Source organism: Bombina bombina, chromosome 6 (assembly GCF_027579735.1).
Source record: "Bombina bombina isolate aBomBom1 chromosome 6, aBomBom1.pri, whole genome shotgun sequence".
NCBI classification, from domain to species: domain Eukaryota; kingdom Metazoa; phylum Chordata; class Amphibia; order Anura; family Bombinatoridae; genus Bombina; species Bombina bombina.
In genome coordinates, this window is record NC_069504.1 from 528,360,565 (window position 1) to 528,387,378 (window position 26,814).

At 38.7% G+C, this 26,814-nt stretch overlaps 1 protein-coding gene across 1 annotated transcript in view; it reads left to right on the plus strand.

The window, feature by feature from the left end:
• The window catches only part of SLC30A4 (solute carrier family 30 member 4), a 481,458-nt gene that overhangs the window by 46,519 nt on the left and 408,125 nt on the right, over nucleotides 1-26,814 (plus strand). The window lies entirely within an intron of this gene.

Here is a 26,814-nt window from a genome sequence, read left to right on the forward strand (position 1 = left end):
GAAGTGGACTAGGAGGTAAACCCCGGTAAAAGATTGGAATATGCAAAGCTGCCTGAAACGTTAACCCCGGGAAAAGTTAAGGGAAAGACAGACTTGCTGGTTAGCCTTCTGCTGGTTTAATCTGCTGGTTTAATAGGCGCAACAATTCAGAGCCTGTCTCTCATACTGAACTGGTAAAAGGAGCAGCTTCGTAGGCCTTTCTTGGGCCACCTTGGGCTGGTTAAAGAATTGTCCTTTTCTCTGCGTAATAATAATAATAATAATAATAATAATAATAATAATAATAATAATAATAATAATAATAATAATAATAATAATAATATGAATAAAAAAACACAGAGGACAACCCCCAAAGAGAGCAGTCTTCAGCAGGACTTTTTAGGGTGGGTAACTATCACCTGGTGAGCTTTGCGTCAGTCCCATGAACATTCTTAAAATAGAGCAGAGGAGTCAAAAAACAAACAATAAGATAAGTTGGAACTCAAGAAGCTGTAAAACCCCTCTTTTCTTTTTTCTTTTTGTTAACCCCCTGTGGGGAGGAAAAGCTTTTGAGAAATGGCTATAATCCAAGGGGTAGGTAATGCAAGTTCCGGATGGATAAATACCTGAAGCCTCAGAAAATGTCACCCAAATATAAAATGGGGGAGAGGAAATCCTCTAAAAGTATAAATGTTTCAGGGTAATCAATATTGGAGGATTAAGGAGAGGAATCAAGTGAGGCTAATACAATAGCCAATCAAGTATCAGCACTGATTTTTCCCAAAATGGAGGAGATAAATGTAAAGCTTGCCTCTATAATGGAGGAACTAAAACATCAAAATGCTCGGCTCACAGAACTGGAGCAAAGAATATCAGAACGTGAGGATAATTTAAATATCTTTGATTCCAAATACAATCTGCTGATAAAACAAAATAGTAGATTAGAGGGGCCAAGTTAGAAGAATTGGAAGACAGAAGCAGACGCAATAATCTGAGGATAATTGGGCTCACAGAAGATTTAAAAGCAGGAAGTCTGATTCAATTTGCTGAAACAATTTTACCCTCACTATTAAAGTTTGGAAGGAGAAGGAGCCAGATATGCAGTAGAGAGAGCTCACCGAACTGGAAGAATAACAGTCTGCGTCAGAGTTGAGGCCAATTAGGCCTAGACCCCCAAGGCAGAACATACAGTGATCTGAGATGTCATCGCAAAAAATGTAGCATGTCTGCAGAAAGAACAGGACACATGCAGGAACTGTTAGCACTTTAACTTTGCAGCACTGCTCCACATTAGGCTGTTCTTTTCAAACAGAGCTGTGCTCTGGCTGCACTGTAAGTTTTTCCTTAACAAGGTGCATTCAGAGCAAAGTGCTGTTTGAAGTGAACAGTCAAATATGCAGTAGTGCTGCAAAGCAGCAGTGCATTGATTGTTGACTGACTCTCAGGGATTATTGTCAAACCCACCCCCTAGCCTTTCCCAGTCTGCAAAGCTGTTTCCGTTTTCTGAATGTAAGACGTTCGTATGAGCAATGCACCTTTTTTTTAATACTACACTTCTATGTTAGACGAAGAGAAAAGAAGTCTGTTCAATAGAGGTTTTATCCCTTCTCTCCATGTACTTAATTTTAATTGTTATTTAATAAAGTATTTTCTATTTTTAAGAGACATTTTTACAATTTCTTTTTATTGTCTGCAGCTAATTTGTAATGGAATTTTTAACTACTACAATATATTCTAAAACTTTAAAAATGGCTTTATTCTCTAGTTAACCAACACATTGCAATTGTACTGGTGCTTTAGTACAACTGCCTAATTTAAAATTGAATTAATTTTAAAAATGACCTGCAGAAACCTTTCACTAAAAAAAAAATTCTCATCGCAGAAAGTGAAAAAAAGTTCTGCCTCTGGGGGCCTAGAGCAGTTGTGAAATACCTTAATTTCAGGGTAAAATGGATATCCTGAGAGCTTTCAGGAGGATACAAAAGCTTACCTATAAAGATGGAAGAATGTTGCTTTTTCAAGATTTTTCATACGAGACTGCAAATAAAAGGAGACTTTTCTCCCCAATTTGTACCCGCCTGGTGAAAGAGGGGAATTTTTTTTTCACTATTGTACCCAGGTAAATTTAAAAATTAAATCTGGAAATTCCTTTTTTGTTTTTGAGACCCTTGAACTGGCACATCAATTTTTGGACAAGAATGCAGTAGACACTTAAACCTCTGGGGTGTCTTCCTCTTATTGGGGGGGGGGGGTTTCTTCTCAGGGTAATAACCTTGGAAGATAAATAAGGTTACTGAGGACATAACTCATTATCTATGTGCAAAAGTTTTAGAGGTTTAAGTTAAAAAGCACATATGAAAATGTTGATTTATAATGTATGAGGTTGTATAAATGCTTTTTTAACTGACTAGATGGTATTAACTAACCTACTATTTTGTTCTAAGAGAGATGCCATTGTTTAAAGATTTGATACATATAAGCTTAAATGAAAAGGTTCACTCATAAGGGATCAGGTTGTTTAAATGTTTTTTCATTTCAGTAAAAGGCAAGGATTACTGTACTATTTTTGCACTAAGAGATGATACGGTCTAGTGATTCCCGTTTTTTTTCTTTCCCCTGGGTGGAAAACAGTTACTACCGTTGAGCAGATGATTTAGCCAATTATTTATTATTATTTACTTAATCCACTATTGCACATTACGATATATGTTAATGTTTACTGATCTTATAACTAGCATAAAGTAGCACCTATAGAAATGGGAAGCTCTTAGAGAATCTTTCTCTAAAGGAATTTTCAATTGATATATAAGCACATGGTAGAGGATAGAGATTATCACTTAAAGGTCCTAGAACAAATGTTATTTTTCACAAGATAAAGGGTGATAGCCTAGGTTCTTGAAATTTTATCTATTTTACAATTATATGGTCACAAATGGAAATGTTTTTTGTTTACTGTATTACAGGTATTGAATGTAAGGGAAGGAGAGGGGTTTAGTAAATCTAAAGAATAGGCCCTGGGGGAAAAGATCACTATCAAACTATTATTCTGTATTTAATAGTCTTGTTTTAGGTAATATATGTAAGGGAGAGAAGGTAAGGGAAAGTAAGAAACGTAGGCTAATTATAGTGAGTATCTAGATTTTGTCACCACTTATGGGGTGTTTTTTTGTTTTTGTTTTTTTGTATCTCTCGCCCCCCTTCATAAGGGAAGGTGGCCCTCATGAGGTTATAGTAATTGGAGGAAATAAAGATGCTGGTTGGAAGGCTGTACAGCTATATAGTCATAGGTTGTTTGTTTTTTGAGTGTCGTTTATATGTGGGGTTTTGTTTGTTTTTTGTGTGTCGTTTATATGTGGGGTTTTTTTTTTTTTTTTTCTATTCAGCTGTAGTTCAATATCAGAGGGGGTAGACAGGTTATCCTTTGACTACTTTAATAATGGTTAAAGGGGCACTGAACCCAAATTTTTCTTTCATGATTCAGATAGAGCATGCAATTTTAGGCAACTTTCTAATTTACTCCTATTATCAATTTTTTGGTTGTTCACCAAAAATGGGCCAGCATCTAAACTTACATTCTTGCTTTTCAAATAAACATACCAAGAGAATGAAGAAAATTTGATAATAGGAGTACATTAACAAGTTATATACCAAACAAAACAAAAGAGAGAACGGGGTCTACCGGTATAAGGTAAATCTGGAAAGACCAGGGTTACTGCACACTCTTTTTGAGGAATAACAACTATAATACACAGATATTATACCTAATGTGGTTTATTTGTGCACAATTAATAAATAAATTAATTAAATTAACCAACACCAATTCATAAATAAAACATATATAACAACACATACAAAAGACAACAACAACACTGGGCTCCAAATACACCACCTATGATATAAAAGCCGGCAGTTAATGAGTACAGACACTAATAAAGTGCTAGCATGCAAAAGCCTGAAAAACGATCATTCAGCATGAATGCTGACCAATGTAGTCATTATTTAGATGTCTACTAAATGCTGGATGCAATCCTGTGGCAGTGACAAGTAATAGCTGAGTAGAAGCAGATAATAGCAGTTAGTAATGCAGCATGTCGTTAGTCAGCCAATAGTAGCATATTTCATAAGCAGCCATATCAAGTTCCATAGCAGAGATGAAAATAATGTGCAAAGCAGCAGTTTGTTGTACACAGTTCATTAGCCAGCAAGCAGCGTGTTAATACTGAAATACAGAATTCTTTTTTTTTTTTTTTTCAAATGCTTTATTGAAAAATAAATAATCAGTACAAACATAAAGATATGCAAGTTGGATATACATACGTCAGTCTTACAGGATTCCATGTATGAAAAGGAACAACAGATGGATTATTACTGACGAGAGGAGAATAAATGAAAAGAAAAAACAAAAAGAACAAAACTTCTCCATTAATAGGATACCCTTTATGGGTCAACAGCTATTGTGCGCTACTGTTGGTTGATTCTAATTTGGCTCAAAAGAGAAGTTGTTTACATAACTGTATAGCTGTATGAGATATGGTCTGTTTGCGTGGCTCCTGCAGGTAAAGAAGGGAGGGCTTTCTGGGCCATGAAGGTAGATGTTGGGTCGGTTAGAGGCGGGGGAGTTGATGTCACATGCAGATAGTGGAATGTAGTGGTAGGTAATTGAATGTGGGGATGAGGAGTTGTTGGATTCCCTATATTATATGTTGGGATTGTGTTTGGTTGAGGTATTCCTCCCATAGAAAGCAAATGGAATGGTAGTCGTCTGTCTGTTTGATATGTTGAAATACAGAATTCTTAGTAAAGTGGCGAGTGCAGACAAAAAGTAAGTTATTGACAACTGTATAAAGTGTCTTTCCTTTTCCTATTAACGCCCTGTGTGGGGTAAACACATGAGTAATTAATGCGTGTCAGTGAGGTACACAAAAAGGATCCATCCGTAGATAAACAATGATTGATAGACTCAGTGAGTCCAGCTGTTACCTCTCCTCAACCGACCGAATATACCAGCCTGATTGCGGTGTCATCCGACTCACTTCTCCTCCACACAGGGATACGTTAATGGCACAGCTTAGGCTGGGGGAATCCCAATGTTGTGGTGCTGCACACCGACGCTTTCTTCTGAGCGTTTCGCTCCGTTGTGTAGCAGCTAGGAGCTTCTTCCTCCTGGTTGATCCCTGGGCTTGCCAAAGTTCATTCTTATTTGCTGCGGTGGTCATGTGACAAAACGCGTCAAGTTCCTAAAGCAATTTTATTGGCTGCCCAACTCTTGTGACAGAACGTGTCACTCATATGTTTATATATTTAAAGAAACATTACTTAATTGTATATTCTTGACAACTTATTATGATAGGTTAATACCGTAATTTATTTCATTAGAATATTTCATTCATAACACATACAGACAAAATGGACAGACATAAAATATCCACTGTGAAAAAATATATATTACAACCATAAATAAATAAATAGAAAAACATACTTATGTACACTATAACTACTAAAATATCTGTGTAAATAATTTTAGCATTATTTCAGACCCCTGACAAAAGAAAATCCAGCGCTCACTGAAAACTGCATAAAAGCCATCCGAATGTATTTAAATTTAATACTCAACTACATTAATGCAAATAGTTATTTGGGAACATCGATAGAGCTGATTGCATTTATATTTTTAGTTGGAATATTTATATTTATTTTGGCAGAAAAGAGGCAAACACCAATTTTCTCATTCAAACCTCTAGGGGATTCATCCACCTTGTTTCTTTTTGTAACAAGATGATGGTAATATTACCCCCTCTCCTATGCTGATTAATTTGTTCAATGCCTATAAACTCCAAACAGTCCAATTTGGATTGATGGAATTGGGCAAAATGCCTTGCTACTGGGCTATCAATTTTTACATCCTTAATGTCATCCAGATTCACTAATGAATAGGGTTATAGATATTAAAATTCTTGAAATCATATTTTTGGACCATGCCCCTATTACTCTAACCCTAAGTGAACCACAAAGGGCTTATTTCAATTCCTTTTATTTTCCTAGCTATTTTTTGAAATCATTAAAATTTGCAGAATTTTTAAAAACAAAGTGGAATGAGTATAGCAATAACAATGAGGACCATTAGGAGGCAGCTAAGGCAACTTTAAAAGCAGATGTTACATTATATATAATTAAATTAAGAAAAGAGGGGCATAGCATGCAAGGGAAACTAGCAACAGCTCTTTCAATAGCATATTCTTGACTAAGGAACTCTCCAATGGAGGCCAATAGACTTAATTATTATAAAATCCAAAAAAGAGAGATGATTTTTTTTCTCACTATGGCAGGGAAGTCAATACTTAAGAGTTTGGTACACTTTGAGAGATTTGGCAATAAAGGAGGTAAATACTTAGCAAATCTGTTTAATAAAACAAAGAAGAGAAAACCTATAGGACACATAAGTGAAGGAGGGAGAATTACTAATAACGTAGAGGAAATTGCATAATTTTTCCAATATTATTTCTCAAATTTTATATTCATCTCAACTTCCTGGGAGAGAGGTTATCCAGGGATTTTTTGGAAACTATAAAATTACCCAAAATTGCAGAAGAAGATCTGGTAATATTGAATGCTCCTATTTCGGAATCAGATATAATAAAAACAATGAAGGCCATTAATAAGGGTAAAGCCCCAGGACCAGATGGTCTATCTTTGGAATTCTACTGCCTTCTGAAGGACGAGATTACTGGGGTATTGAGGGAATTTATATGATCAGTTTTACATCCATAAGTAAAAGCTGTCTCTTCATTTTAAAGCAAGCCAATATTATACTGTTGCCTAAAGAAGAGAAGGATAATACGCAGATGTCTTCATATAGGCCTATATCTCTCTTAAATCTGGATTACAAGATTCTTATGAAGACTCTGGCGGATAGACTTAAGACATTCTGCCAAAGTTACTCCACACGGACCAAACAGGTTTTGTGATAGGGAGAACCCTAGAACTGAATATTAGAAAGATTTTACAGGTAATATGTAAATATAGCGGCTCCAAGTGGGGGGAAGATCTCTCGACTCTGCTGAGGCCTTCCTGCTATCCTTGGATGCAGAGAAGGCCTTCGACAGAGTGGAGTGTAGTTTTATGAGGGAAGCTTTGGTGAGGTGAGGGGAATTTTTGGGGATTAGTGTTGAATGTATACTCAGACTCGAATGCCTCTATTTTGGTTAATAACTTTCTTACAGCCCCATTCCTGTAAGTAGAGGAACTAGGCAGGGCTGTCCCTTGTCCCCCATGTTATTCGATTTTTATATTAGAACCATTGGCCATCAGCCTCAGAGAGCTCCTAGTGGGTTCAAAGATAGGCAAGGAGACTTTTAAAATCTTGCTTTTTGCGGATGATCTACTTATGTGTGTATCCTCCCCAGAAAAACAAATTAATGAAATCATAGAGCTATTGGAAGTATTTGCTAAGGTATCAAGCTATAAAATGATTCTAAATCTAAAATTATGTGGTTAAAAAAACGGTGTTATTGCAATTTTATCCATTTATAGAAACTCAGGTATTGAAATACCTAGTATTTATCTGACTGCAAATCAATTTAAATGGTACAGGTTAAATATTTTTCCATCTCCAGCAAAATGCAGAGAGATTAAGGAATTGGGTTAATATGCCGCTTTCCCTTATTGGTAGGGTAGCAGCGTTTAAAATGTTCATTCTTCCAAGAATTGTATACCCTATTAGGATGTTGCTTCTGATGATCAAATTAGTAGTTCTTAAAAAAAATTTTTGAAAGCACTACGGTATTTTCTCTGGCATGGAAAGAAACCAAGGATCAGATTATTAGATAAGCTCTTTCTCCCAGTGGTTAAAGGAGGTTTGGCTTTACCCAACATAAAAAAAGTATAATTGTGCAGCACTGCTTAGATATCCGTTGGATTGGATAGCGCAAACAAATAGTTTTACTAATTGCAGAATTGATTAATCTATTTGCGCCCCCTTTTCACTATCATTTATCCTGCATGCTTCCAAAAGAAAGCTTGGAAGCAGGATTTCATCCCACCCTTTATAAAGAGATTTTTTTATTAGCCTGGAGAGTAGCAATGAAATCGATGGGTGACCGTTTTTTGATATCTGAACAACTTCCCCTTCTATGAAATCCTAGTTTATTCTGGGTCTAAACTATAAGGTGTTCTTTCTCTGGAAGGACTTAAGATTGGTTATATCCATCATTTGATGGATCCCCTGACTTTGCTTCCATATAATTTTAAGGAATTTCAGAAAATATATAGGTTACCATCATCAGACAAGTTTTTCTTCTTACAGGCTAAGCATTACTTGCTTCAGATGATAAGGATAGTACCAAACATTGGTCAAAAGCACCCCATTTTAGATTGTACCAAGATTAAAAAGGTTTACTTTCCTTTTTATATGGCATCTTACAAGCCCCATTAGTGGAAGGATTAACTAGGGACTATATTAGCAAATGGAGCAAGTTTAATTTCAGTGAAAATTTGGATATCCAAAGGAGTTTTGTAACTGTTAACGTTACTAAGTCGGCTAAATTTAGAGAATCACATTTTAGATTGGTTCATCAGGATTATATTATCCCAAGGAGAGCATTTAAATGGAATATTCAAATAGAAAAATAAGTGTAAGAAATGTGGGGAGGAGGACCCTAGTATTCTCCATATGGTATTTTTATGTCCCAAGATTTAGGCAGCTTTGGGGTAAAATTGATTATTTTTTCTAGTCACAGGAAAAAGGTTTAAAATTTCAGGGAACAATTCTCTTTTCTTAAAGAAGAAGAATGGGGATTGAAACACAGATTTATTCAGTGGGTTATTGTTCTTACGAGATCTCTTATTTTTAAGAACTGGATTAACAATAGAATCCCTTCTATCGGTACAGTTAAAAGTCTGTTGGCAAGACAGGCAATCCTGGTGGCCCATGACACAGCATTTTACAAAACAGCTGGGATAGATAATTATATAAAAATATAAGAGGAGTTTATTCTATATATGGGGAAAGATTTTTGGACTAAAATAAATCAGATAATTCCTATAGCAGGTATGGAAGAAGTGTATTAATCAAGCACTTAAGGGGCCCCTTCCCCATTTCCCTTTTTTTTTCCTCTCTGCTTCGTTTATTTGTTGTCTCGTTTTGTTATTTTTTTTTCTTGGTTGTTGTATGGTTTTGTCTCGTTTTGAAGAGATAAACTCAGGGATGAAACACAGTTGAAGGCTTTTTTTTCACAAAAGTAGATGAGTGCTCAACGTTTTTTCCCTTTGATGTTTTCTCCCTAGGTAAAGAGCTAGTTCCTTAAGGATTGGGGATTCTATATTATCATATTTTTGAATTTCTAAGGGTTTTTCTTTTTAAGAAACTTGATTGTTAAAACTTTTTTGAAAAAAAAAAAAAAAAAGTACATTTGAAAGTTGTTTACATGCCCTATAACAGAATGATCGTGAGCCTAACACCAGAAGAACAAGGGCAACAATCCCAGGAATGTTAAAATTATTGGCAGTGTTGCATTTTCTGGCTACAGGTTCATTTCAGGCTTGTTAGCCATCACTCACATATTTGCATTAAAGAGTCATAAGCTCAGCATGGTGTGAAAGTATATAAATCTCTTTTTAATCAATGGAGATTTTTTTTTCTTTTCTTGGAAGTGTTTTAATATATGTGAACATAAGTTTAGAGAAATTAATAATGTTTTTAAGGTTATTATTATTTGACAAAGATTAATGAAACTATTAAAAATCATTTTAATTTAAAAAGATACATATTTTGGTACATACACATCAAATAAGCTGTAAAAACGATGTTTAAAACTTTACAACTAAGATTCTATTATACACTATCATTTTGCTTTTAATAATAAATAGGGCTCAAATTTACTCCTAATGGAGAGATTTATCAATATCACGCCGCATAGCGCCTTTGGAAAAAAGCATAAAAATACGAGCGATTTAATGATGAATAACGGCGCACATGTGCGCCTGTCCGATGACTAGATGCGGAGAACTGGAAGGAGAATTCCACAAATGAAGGATAAATCGAGCCCATGTATCTAGTTATTTAATCTTACTTTGCAATATATATGTTAGATAGAGAGATTACAGATTATATGGATAATACTGCTAGAAATGTAATTGAAAAGCTTGAGCTTTCAGAGACACACCTTGCCCATGTTTTTTTTTTCCAAGTAAAATCCCTAAGGAATGTACCATATTAATATTCTAGGTTGAAACTTGATCGAGCAGCTTTTGCTAATTAGTAATATACACTAGCATTGCAACATTTATTTACAGGCATGTTAATTGCAAACATTTCAATCATATGTATGAAAGGTCATCCATTAAATGTTAAAAATATTTCTCTGCTAGAAAAAGGTTGTCATTGCTTAATATATAAAAAAAACAACAACTTGGGGCCAGGTTGCCATGTGACAGAAAAAACCCTGCTGGAATTTGTATGCAAGCAAATTTCCCAGCCGGTTTTCTCTAATGCAGTCCATGTCTACTTGCACTTTTGTCTCTCTGTTACTTGGTGCAGCTTGTGAGTTAGAACCTGGGCCCGTCTGGGTGGCCTTCATGCTCAAATACATGAGAACTGCCATATCCCTGGCCTCTATTCTATGTCAGTGCTGTCCTATTACATCCCACATCACAATCCCCACACACATGGCTTAAAATATATGGTGTAAAAATGACCGGGGCTGATGGTGTCTGCTGTGAGCCAAGGGGTTAATTACTTGTGTGCATGCCAGTGACATTTAAGGCAGGGCCGGACAAGTTCATATGAGATTTAGGAATCAGCCAGAGTTTTAAGGAGGCTAAGAAAATGTTTTAGGAGCCTTGCAATAGTTTTTGTATTGTTAAATGCAGAATAGTGTAAAAAAAAAATTGGAGTTTATGGGCACTTTGAATTTGTTAAGCTTGGATTTAAAGGGACATAATTATAAGTACAAAAATGAATAATTAAAAAAAAAAAGATTTTGAGCATATGAGTTTAGCTCTACCAAGTCTGTTTTGAAAGGGGCATGAAAGTGTGAAAAAGAAAATGTTGGCATATTATTGTATCATTGATGGCCTATAACTGTGTTTAATCACTGGAAAGTGGATAAAAAACATAAAGTCCCATACGGAGCAGTGTACTACTCTGATCTGGCTGATCACATCTGGTGAGAAAATGACAAGAGACATTCAACTGCAGGAAATAAATTGTGAACCCTTTGGAATTAACTGGATTTCTGCATTGATTACAGATTAAAATGTGACAAGATCTGACTATAATAATAACACACAAACTATTGCACTTTTCAAAGGTTTATTAAAGACATTGAGTAATGATTCACAGTACAGGCTGGAACAAGTAAGTGAACCTCTGTGCAAGTAACTTCTCCTTTTCTAAAAGCTATTTGTAGCCAGGTGTTTCAATTAAGGAAATGGGATTGGAAGTTTGGGTTTTTCAGGTGTCCTACCCTCTAACCCCTTAACTACCGGGACTTTCAGACAAAAAACATGCCCCCAAAAAACTGAGAATTTTAAGAATTTTTGCTATCATTCAATTTATTTACCTGTCAAAACTATATCTTTAAGTAGACAACCCAAGGTATTGATCTAGGCTCATTTTGGTATATTTCATGCCACCATTTCACCACCAAATGTGATCAAAATAATTTTTTTTTTCCATACTGCTTTAGTAAACATGGCACAAATGATTGTAAAAGTTTCTCTGAGATTCCCTTTGTTCAGAAATAGCAAACATATATATCTTTGCCATTGCTTTTGGGTAATTTAACCCCTTAATGACCGGACCATTTTTCAATTTTCTTACCCTTAATGACAATGGCTATTTTTACATTTCTGTGGTGTTTGTGTTCAGCTGTAATTTTCCTCTTACTCATTTACTGTACCCACACATATTATATACCGTTTTTCTCGCCATTAAATGGACTTTCTAAAGATACCATTATTTTCATTATATCTTATAATTTACTATAAAAAATTTTTTAAAATATGAGGAAAAAATGGAAAAAACACACTTTTCTTTCATGTAATTAGCAAGAGTCCATGAGCTAGTGACGTATGGGATATACATTCCTACCAGGAGGGGCAAAGTTTCCCAAACCTCAAAATGCCTATAAATACACCCCTCACCACACCCACAATTCAGTTTTACAAACTTTGCCTCCTATGGAGGTGGTGAAGTAAGTTTGTGCTAGATTCTACGTTGATATGCGCTCCGCAGCAAGTTGGAGCCCGGTTTTCCTCTCAGCGTGCAGTGAATGTCAGAGGGATGTGAGGAGAGTATTGCCTATTTGAATGCAGTGATCTCCTTCTACGGGGTCTATTTCATAGGTTCTCTGTTATCGGTCGTAGAGATTCATCTCTTACCTCCCTTTTCAGATCGACGATATACTCTTATTTATATACCATTACCTCTGCTGATTCTCGTTTCAGTACTGGTTTGGCTTTCTACAAACATGTAGATGAGTGTCCTGGGGTAAGTAAATCTTATTTTCTGTGACACTCTAAGCTATGGTTGGGCACTTTGTTTATAAAGTTCTAAATATATGTATTCAAACATTTATTTGCCTTGATTCAGAATGTTCAACATTCCTTATTTTCAGACAGTCAGTTTCATATTTGGGATAATGCATTTGAATCAAACATTTTTTTTGACTCTTTTTTCCCTGTGGGCTGTTAGGCTCGCGGGGGCTGAAAATGCTTCATTTTATTGCGTCATTCTTGGCGCGGACTTTTTTGGCGCAAAAAATCTTTTTCGTTTCCGGCGTCATACGTGTCGCCGGAAGTTGCGTCATTTTTTGACGTTCTTTTGCGCCAAAAATGTCGGCGTTCCGGATGTGGCGTCATTTTTGGCGCCAAAAGCGTTTAGGCGCCAAATAATGTGGGCGTCTTATTTGGCGCTAAAAAATATGGGCGTCGCTTTTGTCTCCACATTATTTAAGTCTCATTTTTCATTGCTTCTGGTTGCTAGAAGCTTGTTCTATGGCATTTTTTCCCATTCCTGAAACTGTCATTTAAGGAATTTGATAAATTTTGCTTTATATGTTGTTTTTTCTCTTACATATTGCAAGATGTCTCACGTTGCATCTGAGTCAGAAGATACTTCAGGAAAATCGCTGTCTAGTGCTGGAACTACCAAAGCTAAGTGTATCTGCTGTAAACTTTTGGTAGCTATTCCTCCGGCTGTTGTTTGTATTAATTGTCATGACAAACTTGTTAATGCAGATAATATTTCCTTTAGTAATGTACCATTGCCTGTTGCAGTTCCTTCAACATCTAAGGTGCAGAATGTTCCTGATAACATAAGAGATTTTGTTTCTGAATCCATCAAGAAGGCTATGTCTGTTATTCCTCCTTCTAGAAAACATAAAAAAATCTTTTAAAACTTCTCTCCCTACAGATGAATTTTTAAATGAACATCATCATTCTGATTCTGATGACTCTTCTGGTTCAGAGGATTCTGTCTCAGAGATTGATGCTGATAAATCTTCATATTTATTTAAAATGGATTTTATTCGTTCTTTACTTAAAGAAGTACTAATTGCTTTAGAAATAGAGGATTCTGGTCCTCTTGATACTAATTCTAAACGTTTAGATAAGGTATTTAAATCTCCTGTGGTTATTCCAGAAGTTTTTCCTGTTCCTAATGCTATTTCTGAAGTAATTTCTAAAGAATGGGATAAATTCGGTAATTCATTTACTCCTTCTAAACGTTTTAAGCAATTATATCCTGTGCCGTCTGACAGATTAGAATTTTGGGACAAAATCCCTAGAGTTGATGGGGCTATTTCTACCCTTGCTAAACGTACTACTATTCCTACGTCAGATGGTACTTCGTTTAAGGATCCTTTAGATAGGAAAATTGAATCCTTTCTAAGAAAAGCTTATCTGTGTTCAGGTAATCTTCTTAGACCTGCTATATCATTGGCTGATGTTGCTGCAGCTTCAACTTTTTGGTTGGAAACTTTAGCGCAACAAGTAACGGATCATGATTCTCATAATATTATTATTCTTCTTCAGCATGCTAATAATTTTATCTGTGATGCCATTTTTGATATTATCAGAGTTGATGTCAGGTTTATGTCTCTAGCTATTTTAGCTAGAAGAGCTTTATGGCTTAAGACTTGGAATGCTGATATGGCTTCTAAATCAACTCTACTTTCCATTTCTTTCCAGGGTAACAAATTATTTGGTTCTCAGTTGGATTCTATTATCTCAACTGTTACTGGTGGGAAAGGAACTTTTTTACCACAGGATAAAAAATCTAAGGGTAAAAACAGGACTAATAATCGTTTTCGTTCCTTTCGTTTCAACAAAGAACAAAAGCCTGATCCTTCATCCTCAGGAGCAGTTTCAGTTTGGAAACCATCTCCAGTCTGGAATAAATCCAAGCCTTCTAGAAAGGCAAAGCCTGCTTCTAAGTCCACATGAAGGTGCGGCCCTCATTCCAGCTCAGCTGGTAGGGGGCAGGTTACGTTTTTTCAAAGAAATTTGGATCAATTCTGTTCACAATCTTTGGATTCAGAACATTGTTTCAGAAGGGTACAGAATTGGTTTCAAGATGAGACCTCCTGCAAAGAGATTTTTTCTTTCCCGTGTCCCAGTAAATCCAGTGAAAGCTCAAGCATTTCTGAATTGTGTTTCAGATCTAGAGTTGGCTGGAGTAATTATGCCAGTTCCAGTTTCGGAACAGGGGATGGGGTTTTATTCAAATCTCTTCATTGTACCAAAGAAGGAGAATTCCTTCAGACCAGTTCTGGATCTAAAAATATTGAATCGTTATGTAAGGATACCAACGTTCAAAATGGTAACTGTAAGGACTATCTTGCCTTTTGTTCAGCAAGGGCATTATATGTCCACAATAGATTTACAGGATGCATATCTGCATATTCCGATTCATCCAGATCATTATCAGTTCCTGAGATTCTCTTTTCTGGACAAGCATTACCAGTTTGTGGCTCTGCCGTTTGGCCTAGCTACAGCTCCAAGAATTTTTACAAAGGTTCTCGGTGCCCTTCTGTCTGTAATCAGAGAACAGGGTATTGTGGTATTTCCTTATTTGGACGATATCTTGGTACTTGCTCAGTCTTTACATTTAGCAGAATCTCATACGAATTGTTTCTTCAAAATCATGGTTGGAGGATCAATTTACCAAAAAGTTCATTGATTCCTCAGACAAGGGTAACCTTTCTGGGTTTCCAGATAGATTCAGTGTCCATGACTCTGTCTTTGACAGACAAGAGACGTCTAAAATTGATTTCAGCTTGTCACAATCATTCCCTTCGGTAGCCTTATGCATGGAAATTCTAGGTCTTATGACTGCTGCATCGGACGCGATCCCCTTTGCTCGTTTTCACATGCGACCTCTTCAGCTCTGTATGCTGAATCAATGGTGCAAGGATTACACAAAGATATCTCAATTAATATCTTTAAAACCGATTGTACGACACTCTCTAACGTGGTGGACAGATCACCATCGTTTAATTCAGGGGGCTTCTTTTGTGCTTCCGACCTGGACTGTAATTTCAACAGATGCAAGTCTCACAGGTTGGGGAGCAGTGTGGGGATCTCTGATAGCACAAGGAGTTTGGGAATCTCAGGAGGTGAGATTACCGATCAATATTTTGGAACTCCGTGCAATTTTCAGAGCTCTTCAGTTTTGGCCTCTTCTGAAGAGAGAATCGTTCATTTGTTTTCAGACAGACAATGTCACAACTGTGGCATACATCAATCATCAAGGAGGGACTCACAGTCCTCTGGTTATGAAAGAAGTATCTCGAATTCTGGTTTGGGCGGAATCCAGCTCCTGTCTAATCTCTGCAGTTCATATCCCAGGTATAGACAATTGGGAAGCGGATTATCTCAGTCGCCAAACGTTGCATCCGGGCGAATGGTCTCTTCACCCAGAGGTATTTCTTCAGATTGTTCAAATGTGGGAACTTCCAGAAATAGATCTGATGGCGTCTCATCTAAACAAGAAACTTCCCAGGTATCTGTCCAGATCCCGGGATCCTTTAGGCGGAGGCAGTGGATGCATTATCACTTCCTTGGAACTATCATCCTGCCTATATCTTTCCGCCTCTAGTTCTTCTTCCAAGAGTAATCTCCAAGATTCTGAAGGAATGCTTGTTTGTTCTGTTGGTAGCTCCGGCATGGCCTCACAGGTTTTGGTATGCGGATCTTGTCCGGATGGCCTCTTGCCAACCGTGGACTCTTCCGTTAAGACCAGACCTTCTGTCGCAAGGTCCTTTTTTCCATCAGGATCTGAAATCCTTAAATTTAAAGGTATGGAGATTGAATGCTTGATTCTTGGTCAAAGAGGTTTCTCTGACTCTGTGATTAATACTATGTTACAGGCGCGTAAATCTGTATCTAGAGAGATATAGAGTCTGGAAGACCTATATTTCTTGGTGTCTTTCTCATCATTTTTCTTGGCATTCTTTTAGAATACTGAGAATTTTACAGTTTCTTCAGGATGGTTTAGATAAGGGTTTGTCCGCAAGTTCCTTGAAAGGTCAAATCTCTGCTCTTTCTGTTCTTTTTCACAGAAAGATTGCTATTCTTCCTGATATTCATTGTTTTGTACAAGCTTTGGTTCGTATAAAACCTGTCATTAAGTCAATTTCTCCTCCTTGGAGTTTGAATTTGGTTCTGGGGGCTCTTCAAGCTCCTCCGTTTGAACCTATGCATTCATTGGACATTAAATTACTTTCTTGGAAAGTTTTGTTCCTTTTGGCAATCTCTTCTGCCAGAAGAGTTTCTGAATTATCTGCTCTTTCTTGTGAGTCTCCTTTTCTGATTTTTCATCAGGATAAGGCGGTGTTTTGCGAACTTCTTTTGAATTTTTACCTAAAGTTGTGAATTCCAACAACATTAGTAGAGAAATTGTGATTCCTTCATTATGTCCTAATCCTAAGAATTCTAAGGAGAAATCGTTGCATTCTTTGGATGTTGTTAGAGCTTTGAAATATTATGTTGAAGCTACTAAGTCTTTCCGAAAGACTTCTAGTTTATTTGTTATCTTTTCCGGTTCTAGAAAAGGCCAGAAAGCTTCTGCCATTTCTTTGGCATCTTGGTTGAAATCTTTAATTCATCTTGCCTATGTTGAGTCGGGTAAAACTCCGCCTCAGAGGATCACAGCTCATTCTACTAGGTCAGTTTCTACTTCCTGGGCGTTTAGGAATGAAGCTTCGATTGATCAGATTTGCAAAGCAGCAACTTGGTCCTCTTTGCATACTTTTACTAAATTCTACCATTTTGATGTATTTTCTTCTTCTGAAGCAGTTTTTGGTAGAAAAGTACTTCAGGCAGCGGTTTCAGTTTGAATCTTCTGCTTATGTTTTTCATTAAACTTTATTTTGGGTGTGGATTATTTTCAGCAGGAATTGGCTGTCTTTATTTTATCCCTCCCTCTCTAGTGACTCTTGTGTGGAAAGATCCACATCTTGGGTAGTCATTATCCCATACGTCACTAGCTCATGGACTCTTGCTAATTACATGAAAGAAAACATAATTTATGTAAGAACTTACCTGATAAATTCATTTCTTTCATATTAGCAAGAGTCCATGAGGCCCGCCCTTTTTTTGTGGTGGTTATGATTTTTGTATAAAGCACAATTATTCCAATTCCTTATTTTATATGCTTTCGCACTTTTTTATCACCCCACTTCTTGGCTATTCGTTAAACTGAATTGTGGGTGTGGTGAGGGGTGTATTTATAGGCATTTTGAGGTTTGGGAAACTTTGCCCCTCCTGGTAGGAATGTATATCCCATACGTCACTAGCTCATGGACTCTTGCTAATATGAAAGAAATGAATTTATCAGGTAAGTTCTTACATAAATTATGTTTTTCTAACTTTGACCCCCAAAATCTGTTACACATCTACAACCACTAAAAAACACCCATGCTAAATAGTTTCTAAATTTTGTCCTGAGTTTAGAAATACCTAATGTTTACATGTTCTTTGCTTTTTTTGTAAGTTATAGGGCCATAAATACAAGTAGCACTTCGCTATTTCCAAACCACTTTTTTTTCAAAATTAGCGCTAGTTACATTGGGACACTGATATCTGTCAGGAATACCTGAATATCCCTTGACATGTATATATTTTTTTTTAGAAGACATCCCAAAGTATTGATCTAGGCCCATTTTGGTATATTTCATGCCACAGTTTCACCGCCAAATGCGATCAAATTAAAAAAAATGTTCACTTTTTCACACATTTTGTCACAAACTTTAGGTTTCCCACTGAAATTATTTACAAACAGCTTCTGCAGTTATGGCACAAATGGTTGTAAATGCTTCTCTGGGATCGCCTTTTTTCAGTAATAGCAGACTTATATGGCTTTGGGGTTGCTTTTTGGTAATTAGAAGGCCGCTAAATGCCGCTGCGCACCACACGTGTTTTATGCCCAGCAGTGAAGGGGTTAATTAGGGAGCATGTAGGGTTAATTTTAGCTTTAGTTTAGTGTAGTAGACAACTCCAAGTATTGATCTAGGCCAATTTTGGTATATTTCATGCCACCATTTCACCGCCAAATGCGAGCAAATAAAAAAAAAAACTTTAAATTTTTCACAATTTTAGGTTTCTCACTGAAATTATTTACAAACAGTTTGTGCAATTATGGCACAAATGGTTGTAAAAGCTTCTCTGGGATCCCCTTTGTTCAGAAATAGCAGACTTATATGGCTTTGGCGTTGCTTTTTGTTAATTAGAAGGCCGCTAAATGCTGCTGCGCACAACACGTGAATTATGCCCAGCAGTGAAGGAGTTAATTAGGTAGCTTGTAGGGCGCTGGCAGGGTTAATTTTAGCTTTAGTGTAGAGATCAGCCTCCCACCTGACACATCCCACCCCCTGATCCCTCCCAAACAGCTCTCTTCCCTCCCCCACCCCACAATTGTCCCCGCCATCTTAAGTACTGGCAGAAAGTCTGCCAGTACTAAATAAAAGGAGTTTTTTTTTATTTTATTTTTAAAAAAAATTTATTCTGCTGTAATGGAGCCCTGCCTTAGCCCCCAACCTCCCTGATCCCCCACCAAACAGCTCTATAACCCTCCCTGCTACTTAATTGCCGCCATCTTGGGTACTGGCAGCTGTCTGCCAGTACCCAATTTGCCCCCAAAAATATTTATAAATTTTGCCCCCAAAAATATTTATAAACTTTTCTGTAGTGTAGCAGCCCCCCCCTCAATACCCCCAACCCCCCCCCCAGATCTTTTTATATATATATATATATTTTTTATGTTTTGAACTTTTTTTTTCTTCATTGGTGTCAGTGGCTAATATGCGCGCGCGCGCGCCCCCACGTGCACGCGCGCGCCCGCACGCTGCCGCCTCTTTGCTTCCCTTCCCCCCGGAACACTGCACCATTGATACCGGTGCAGAGAGGGCCACAGAGTGGCTCTCTCTGCATCAGAGGCTTGTTAAAAGGTATTGCAGGATGCCTCCATATCGAGGCATCACTGCAATACCCTGAGAGCTGCTGGAAGCAATTGCGATCGCTTCCAGCACTCTCTTAAACAACTGACGTACCAGGTACGTCCATTGTCACTAACTGCTAGTTTTTGCAGGACGTACCTGGTACATCAGTTGTCATTAAGGGGTTAAAGGCTGCTAATTGCAGCTGCGCACCACACTTGTAATATTTCTCTTGTTAAGTTAAGTATTCTCCTTCCCAACAGGAAGTTGCAAGAGGATCTCCCACAGCAGAGCTGCTATATAGCTCCTCCCCTAACTGTCATATCAAGTCATTCTCTTGCAAGCCTCAACCAAGATGGAGGTCGTAAGAGGAGTGTGGTGTTTTATACTTAGTTTATTCTTCAATCAAGAGTTTGTTATTTTTAAATGGTGCCGGAGTGTACTGTTTATCTCAGGCAGTATTTAGAAGAAGAATCTGCCTGCATTTTCTATGATCTTAGCAGAAGTAACTAAGATCCATGGCTGTTCTCACATATTCTGAGGAGTGAGGTAACTTCAGAGAGGGAATGGCGTGCAGGTTTTCCTGCAATAAGGTATGTGCAGTTAATATTTTTCTAGGGATGGAATTTGCTAGAAAATGCTGCTGATACCGAACTAATGTAAGTAAAGCCTTAAATGCAGTGATAGCTACTGGTATCAGGCTTATTAATAGAGATGCATACTCTTATAAAAATGTAATATAAAACGTTTGCTGGCATGTTTAATCGTTTAATTTTTTTGCACAGCCAGACACAGACATCCAGCTTCTTCCTGCATGATCCAGGACATCTCTGGAGGGCTCAAAAGGCTTCAAAGTCGTTTTCTTCTGTTATGTGTGATCAGTCCACGGGTCATCATTACTTCTGGGATATAACTCTTCCCCAACAGGAAATGCAAGAGGATTCACCCAGCAGAGCTGCATATAGCTCCTCCCCTCTACGTCACTCCCAGTCATTCTCTTGCACCCAACGACTAGATAGGATGTGTGAGAGGACTATGGTGATTATACTTAGTTTTTATAACTTCAATCAAAAGTTTGTTATTTTACAATAGCACCGGAGCGTGTTATTGCCTCTCTGGCAGAGTTTGAAGAAGAATCTACCAGAGTTTTTACTATGATTTTAACCGGAGTAGTTAAGATCATATTGCTGTTTCTCGGCCATCTGAGGGAGGTAAAAGCTTCAGATCAGGGGACAGCGGGCAGATGAATCTGCATTGAGGTATGTAGCAGTTTTTATTTTCTGAATGGAATTGATGAGAAAATCCTGCCATACCGTTATAATGACATGTATGTATACTCTACACTTCAGTATTCTGGGGATGGTATTTCACTGGAATTACTCTGTTAAAAGTACATTAAACCTTTTAATAGGTATTTATTATGTTAAACGTTTTTGCTGGAATGTAGAATCGTTTGCATTTTCTGAGGTACTGAGTGAATAAATGTTTGGGCATTATTTTTCCACTTGGCAGTTGCTTGTTTTAATTGTGACAGTTTCGTTTCTCTCTCACTGCTGTGTGTGAGGGGGAGGGGCCGTTTTTGGCGCTCTTTGCTACGCATCAAAAATTTCCAGTCAGTTACTCTTGTATTTCCTGCATGATCCGGTTCATCTCTAACAGAACTCAGGGGTCTTCAAACTTCTTTGGAGGGAGGTAGATTCTCTCAGCAGAGCTGTGAGACATATATTGACTGTGATTAAAAACGTTGCTCTGTAATTTTTATGCTTCAAATTTAATTATTGTTACTTTACTAATGGGAACAAACCTTTGCTAAAAGTTGTGTTGTTTTTAAGGATTGATGCTATAACTGTTTTTTCAGTTCATTATTTCAACTGTCATTTAATCGTTTAGTGCTTCTTTGAGGCACAGTACGTTTTTGTTAAATAAGATTGTAACCAAGTTGCAAGTTTATTGCTAGTGTGTTAAACATGTCTGATTCAGAGGAAGATACCTGTGTCATTTGTTCCAATGCCAAGGTGGAGCCCAATAGAAATTTATGTACTAACTGTATTGATGCTACTTTAAATAAAAGCCAATCTGTACAAATTGAACAAATTTCACCAAACAGCGAGGGGAGAGTTATGCCGACTAACTCGCCTCACGTGTCAGTACCTGCATCTCCCGCCCGGGAGGTGCGTGATATTGTGGCGCCTAGTACATCTGGGCGGCCATTACAGATAACATTACAAGATATGGCTACTGTTATGACCGAAGTTTTGGCTAAATTACCAGAACTAAGAGGCAAGCGTGATCACTCTGGGGTGAGAACAGAGTGCGCTGATAATACTAGGGCCATGTCTGATACTGCGTCACAGCTTGCAGAGCATGAGGACGGAGAGCTTCATTCTGTGGGTGACGGTTCTGATCCAAACAGATTGGATTCAGATATTTCAAATTTTAAATTTAAATTGGAGAACCTCCGTGTATTACTAGGGGAGGTTTTAGCGGCTCTTAATGATTGTAACACTGTTGCAATACCAGAGAAATTGTGTAGGTTGGATAAATACTTTGCGGTACCGGCGAGTACTGACGTTTTTCCTATACCTAAGAGACTAACTGAAATTGTTACTAAGGAGTGGGATAGACCCGGTGTGCCGTTCTCACCCCCTCCAATATTTAGAAAGATGTTTCCAATAGACGCCACCACACGGGACTTATGGCAAACGGTCCCTAAGGTGGAGGGAGCAGTTTCTACTTTAGCTAAGCGTACCACTATCCCGGTGGAGGATAGCTGTGCTTTTTCAGATCCAATGGATAAAAAATTAGAGGGTTACCTTAAGAAAATGTTTGTTCAACAAGGTTTTATATTGCAACCCCTTGCATGCATCGCGCCGATTACGGCTGCGGCAGCATTTTGGATTGAGTCTCTGGAAGAGAACCTTAGTTCAGCTACGCTGGACGACATTACGGACAGGCTTAGAGTCCTTAAACTAGCTAATTCATTCATTTCGGAGGCCGTAGTACATTTAACCAAACTTACGGCTAAGAACTCAGGATTCGCCATTCAGGCACGTAGGGCGCTGTGGCTAAAATCCTGGTCAGCTGATGTAACTTCTAAGTCCAAATTACTTAATATTCCTTTCAAGGGGCAAACTTTATTTGGGCCCGGTTTGAAAGAAATTATCGCTGACATTACAGGAGGTAAGGGCCACGCCCTGCCTCAAGACAAAGCCAAAGCTAAGGCTAGACAGTCTAATTTTCGTCCCTTTCGGAATTTCAAAGCAGGAGCAGCACCAACTTCCACTGCACCAAAACAGGAAGGAGCTGTTGCTCGTTACAGACAAGGCTGGAAACCTAACCAGTCCTGGAACAAGGGCAAGCAGGCCAGGAAACCTGCTGCTGCCCCAAAGACAGCATGAACCGAGGGCCCCCGATCCGGGACCGGATCTAGTGGGGGGCAGACTCTCTCTCTTCGCCCAGGCTTGGGCAAGAGATGTTCAGGATCCCTGGGCGCTAGAGATCATATCTCAGGGATACCTTCTAGACTTCAAATTCTCTCCCCCAAGAGGGAGATTTCATCTGTCAAGGTTGTCAACAAACCAGATAAAGAAAGAAGCGTTTCTACGCTGTGTACAAGATCTGTTATTAATGGGAGTGATCCATCCGGTTCCGCGGTCGGAACAAGGACAAGGGTTTTACTCAAACCTGTTTGTGGTTCCCAAAAAAGAGGGAACTTTCAGGCCAATCTTGGATTTAAAGATCCTAAACAAATTCCTAAGAGTTCCATCGTTCAAAATGGAAACTATTCGGACAATCTTACCCATGATCCAAAAGGGTCAGTACATGACCACAGTGGATTTAAAGGATGCTTACCTTCACATACCGATTCACAAAGATCATTACCGGTATCTAAGGTTTGCCTTCTTAGACAGGCATTACCAGTTTGTAGCTCTTCCATTCGGATTGGCTACGGCTCCAAGAATCTTCACAAAGGTTCTGGGTGCCCTTCTGGCGGTACTAAGACCGCGAGGAATTTCGGTAGCTCCGTACCTAGATGACATTCTGATACAAGCCTCAAGCTTTCAAACTGCCAAGTCTCATACAGAGTTAGTTCTGGCATTTCTAAGGTCGCATGGATGGAAAGTGAACGAAAAGAAGAGTTCTCTCTTTCCTCTCACAAGAGTTCCATTCTTGGGGACTCTTATAGATTCTGTAGAAATGAAGATTTATCTGACAGAAGACAGATTAACAAAGCTTCTAAATGCATGCCGTGTCCTTCATTCCATTCAACTCCCGTCAGTAGCTCAATGCATGGAGGTGATCGGCTTAATGGTAGCAGCAATGGACATAGTACCCTTTGCACGTCTACATCTCAGACCGCTGCAATTGTGCATGCTGAGTCAGTGGAATGGGGATTACTCAGACTTGTCCCCTACTCTGAATCTGGATCAAGAGACCAGAAACTCTCTTCTATGGTGGCTTTCTCGGCCACATCTGTCCAGGGGGATGCCATTCAGCAGGCCGGACTGGACAATTGTAACAACAGACGCCAGCCTACTAGGTTGGGGCGCTGTCTGGAATTCTCTGAAGGCTCAGGGACAATGGAGTCAGGAGGAAAGTCTCCTGCCAATAAACATTCTGGAATTGAGAGCAGTTCTCAATGCCCTTCTGGCTTGGCCCCAGTTAAAAACTCGGGGGTTCATCAGGTTTCAGTCGGACAACATCACGACTGTAGCTTACATCAACCATCAGGGAGGGACAAGAAGCTCCCTAGCAATGATAGAAGTATCAAAGATAATTCGCTGGGCAGAGTCTCACTCTTGCCACCTGTCAGCAATCCACATCCCGGGAGTGGAGAACTGGGAGGCGGATTTCTTGAGTCGCCAGACTTTTCATCCGGGGGAGTGGGAACTTCATCCGGAGGTCTTTGCCCAAATACTTCGACGTTGGGGCAAACCAGAGATAGATCTCATGGCGTCTCGCCAGAACGCCAAACTTCCTCGCTACGGGTCCAGATCCAGGGATCCGGGAGCGGTTCTGATAGATGCTTTGACAGCACCTTGGAACTTCGGGATGGCTTATGTGTTTCCACCCTTCCCGCTGCTTCCTCGATTGATTGCCAAAATCAAACAGGAGAGAGCATCAGTGATTCTAATAGCGCCGGCATGGCCACGCAGGACTTGGTATGCAGATCTAGTGGACATGTCATCCTGTCCGCCTTGGTCTCTACCTCTAAGACAGGACCTTCTGATACAGGGTCCATTCAAACATCAAAATCTAACTTCTCTGAAGCTGACTGCTTGGAAATTGAACGCTTGATTTTATCAAAACGTGGGTTTTCTGAGTCGGTTATTGATACCCTGATACAGGCTAGGAAGCCTGTTACCAGAAGGATTTACCATAAGATATGGCGTAAATACCTATACTGGTGCGAATCCAAAGGTTACTCCTGGAGTAAGGTTAGGATTCCTAGGATATTGTCCTTTCTACAAGAAGGTTTAGAAAAGGGTTTATCGGCTAGCTCATTAAAGGGACAGATCTCAGCTCTGTCCATCTTGTTACACAGGCGTCTGTCAGAAAATCCAGACGTCCAGGCCTTTTGTCAGGCTTTAGCTAGGATCAAGCCTGTGTTTAAAACTGTTGCTCCGCCATGGAGTTTAAACCTTGTTCTTAACGTTCTACAAGGAGTTCCGTTTGAACCCCTTCATTCCATTGATATAAAGTTGTTATCTTGGAAAGTGTTATTTTTAATGGCTATTTCTTCGGCTCGGAGAGTCTCTGAGTTATCAGCTTTACATTGTGATTCTCCTTATTTGATTTTTCATTCAGATAAGGTAGTTCTGCGTACAAAACCTGGGTTCTTACCTAAGGTAGTCACTAACAGGAACATCAATCAAGAGATCGTGGTGCCTTCTCTGTGCCCGAATCCTTCTTCAAAGAAGGAACGTCTTCTACACAATCTGGATGTAGTTCGTGCCCTCAAGTTCTACTTGCAGGCAACTAAGGATTTTCGACAAACGTCTTCCCTGTTTGTCGTGTACTCTGGTCAGAGGAGAGGTCATAAGGCTTCGGCTACCTCTCTCTCCTTCTGGCTTCGTAGCATAATTCGTTTAGCCTATGAGACTGCTGGACAGCAGCCTCCTGAAAGAATTACAGCTCATTCTACTAGAGCTGTGGCTTCCACTTGGGCCTTTAAGAATGAGGCCTCTGTTGAACAGATTTGCAAGGCTGCAACTTGGTCTTCGCTTCATACTTTTTCCAAATTTTACAAATTTGACACTTTTGCTTCTTCGGAGGCTATTTTTGGGAGAAAGGTTCTTCAGGCAGTGGTTCCTTCTGTATAATGAGCCTGCCTATCCCTCCCGTCATCCGTGTACTTTTGCTTTGGTATTGGTATCCCAGAAGTAATGATGACCCGTGGACTGATCACACATAACAGAAGAAAACATAATTTATGCTTACCTGATAAATTCCTTTCTTCTGTTGTGTGATCAGTCCACGGCCCGCCCTGTTTTTTAAGGCAGGTAAATATCTTTTAAATTATACTCCAGTCACCACTTCACCCTTGGTTTCTCCTTTCTCGTTGATTCTTGGTCGAATGACTGGGAGTGACGTAGAGGGGAGGAGCTATATGCAGCTCTGCTGGGTGAATCCTCTTGCATTTCCTGTTGGGGAGGAGTTATATCCCAGAAGTAATGATGACCCGTGGACTGATCACACAACAGAAGAAAGGAATTTATCAGGTAAGCATAAATTATGTTTTTGAGGGAGGTAAAAAGCCACAGTAGAGCTGTGGCAGTTGTTGTGACTGTTTGGGGGGGAAAAAAAAAAAAAAGTTTTTGTCTTTTATTATTTTTTAGGTATTAAGGGGTTAATCATCCATTTGCAAGTGGGTGCAATGCTCTGCTAACTTGTTACATACACTGTAAAAATTTCGTTAGTGTAACTGCCTTTTTTCACAGTGATTTCAAATTTTGACAAAATTTGTGTTTCTTAAAAGTGCAGTAACGTTTTTTATATTGCTTGTAAACTTGTTTAAAGTGTTTTCCAAGCTTGCTAGTCTCATTGCTAGTCTGTTTAAACATGTCTGACACAGAGGAAACTACTTGTTCATTATGTTTGAAAGCCATGGTGGAGCCCCATAGGAAAATGTGTACTAAATGTATTGATTTCACCTTAAACAGTAAAGATCAGTCTTTATCTATAAAAGAATTATCACCAGAGGGTTCTGTCGAGGGGGAAGTTATGCCGACTAACTCTCCCCACGTGTCAGACCCTTCGCCTCCCGCTCAGGGGATGCACGCTAATATGGCGCCAATTACATCAGGGACGCCCATAGCGATTACCTTGCAGGACATGGCTGCAATCATGAATAATACCCTGTCAGAGGTATTATCCAGGTTGCCTGAATTAAGAGGCAAGC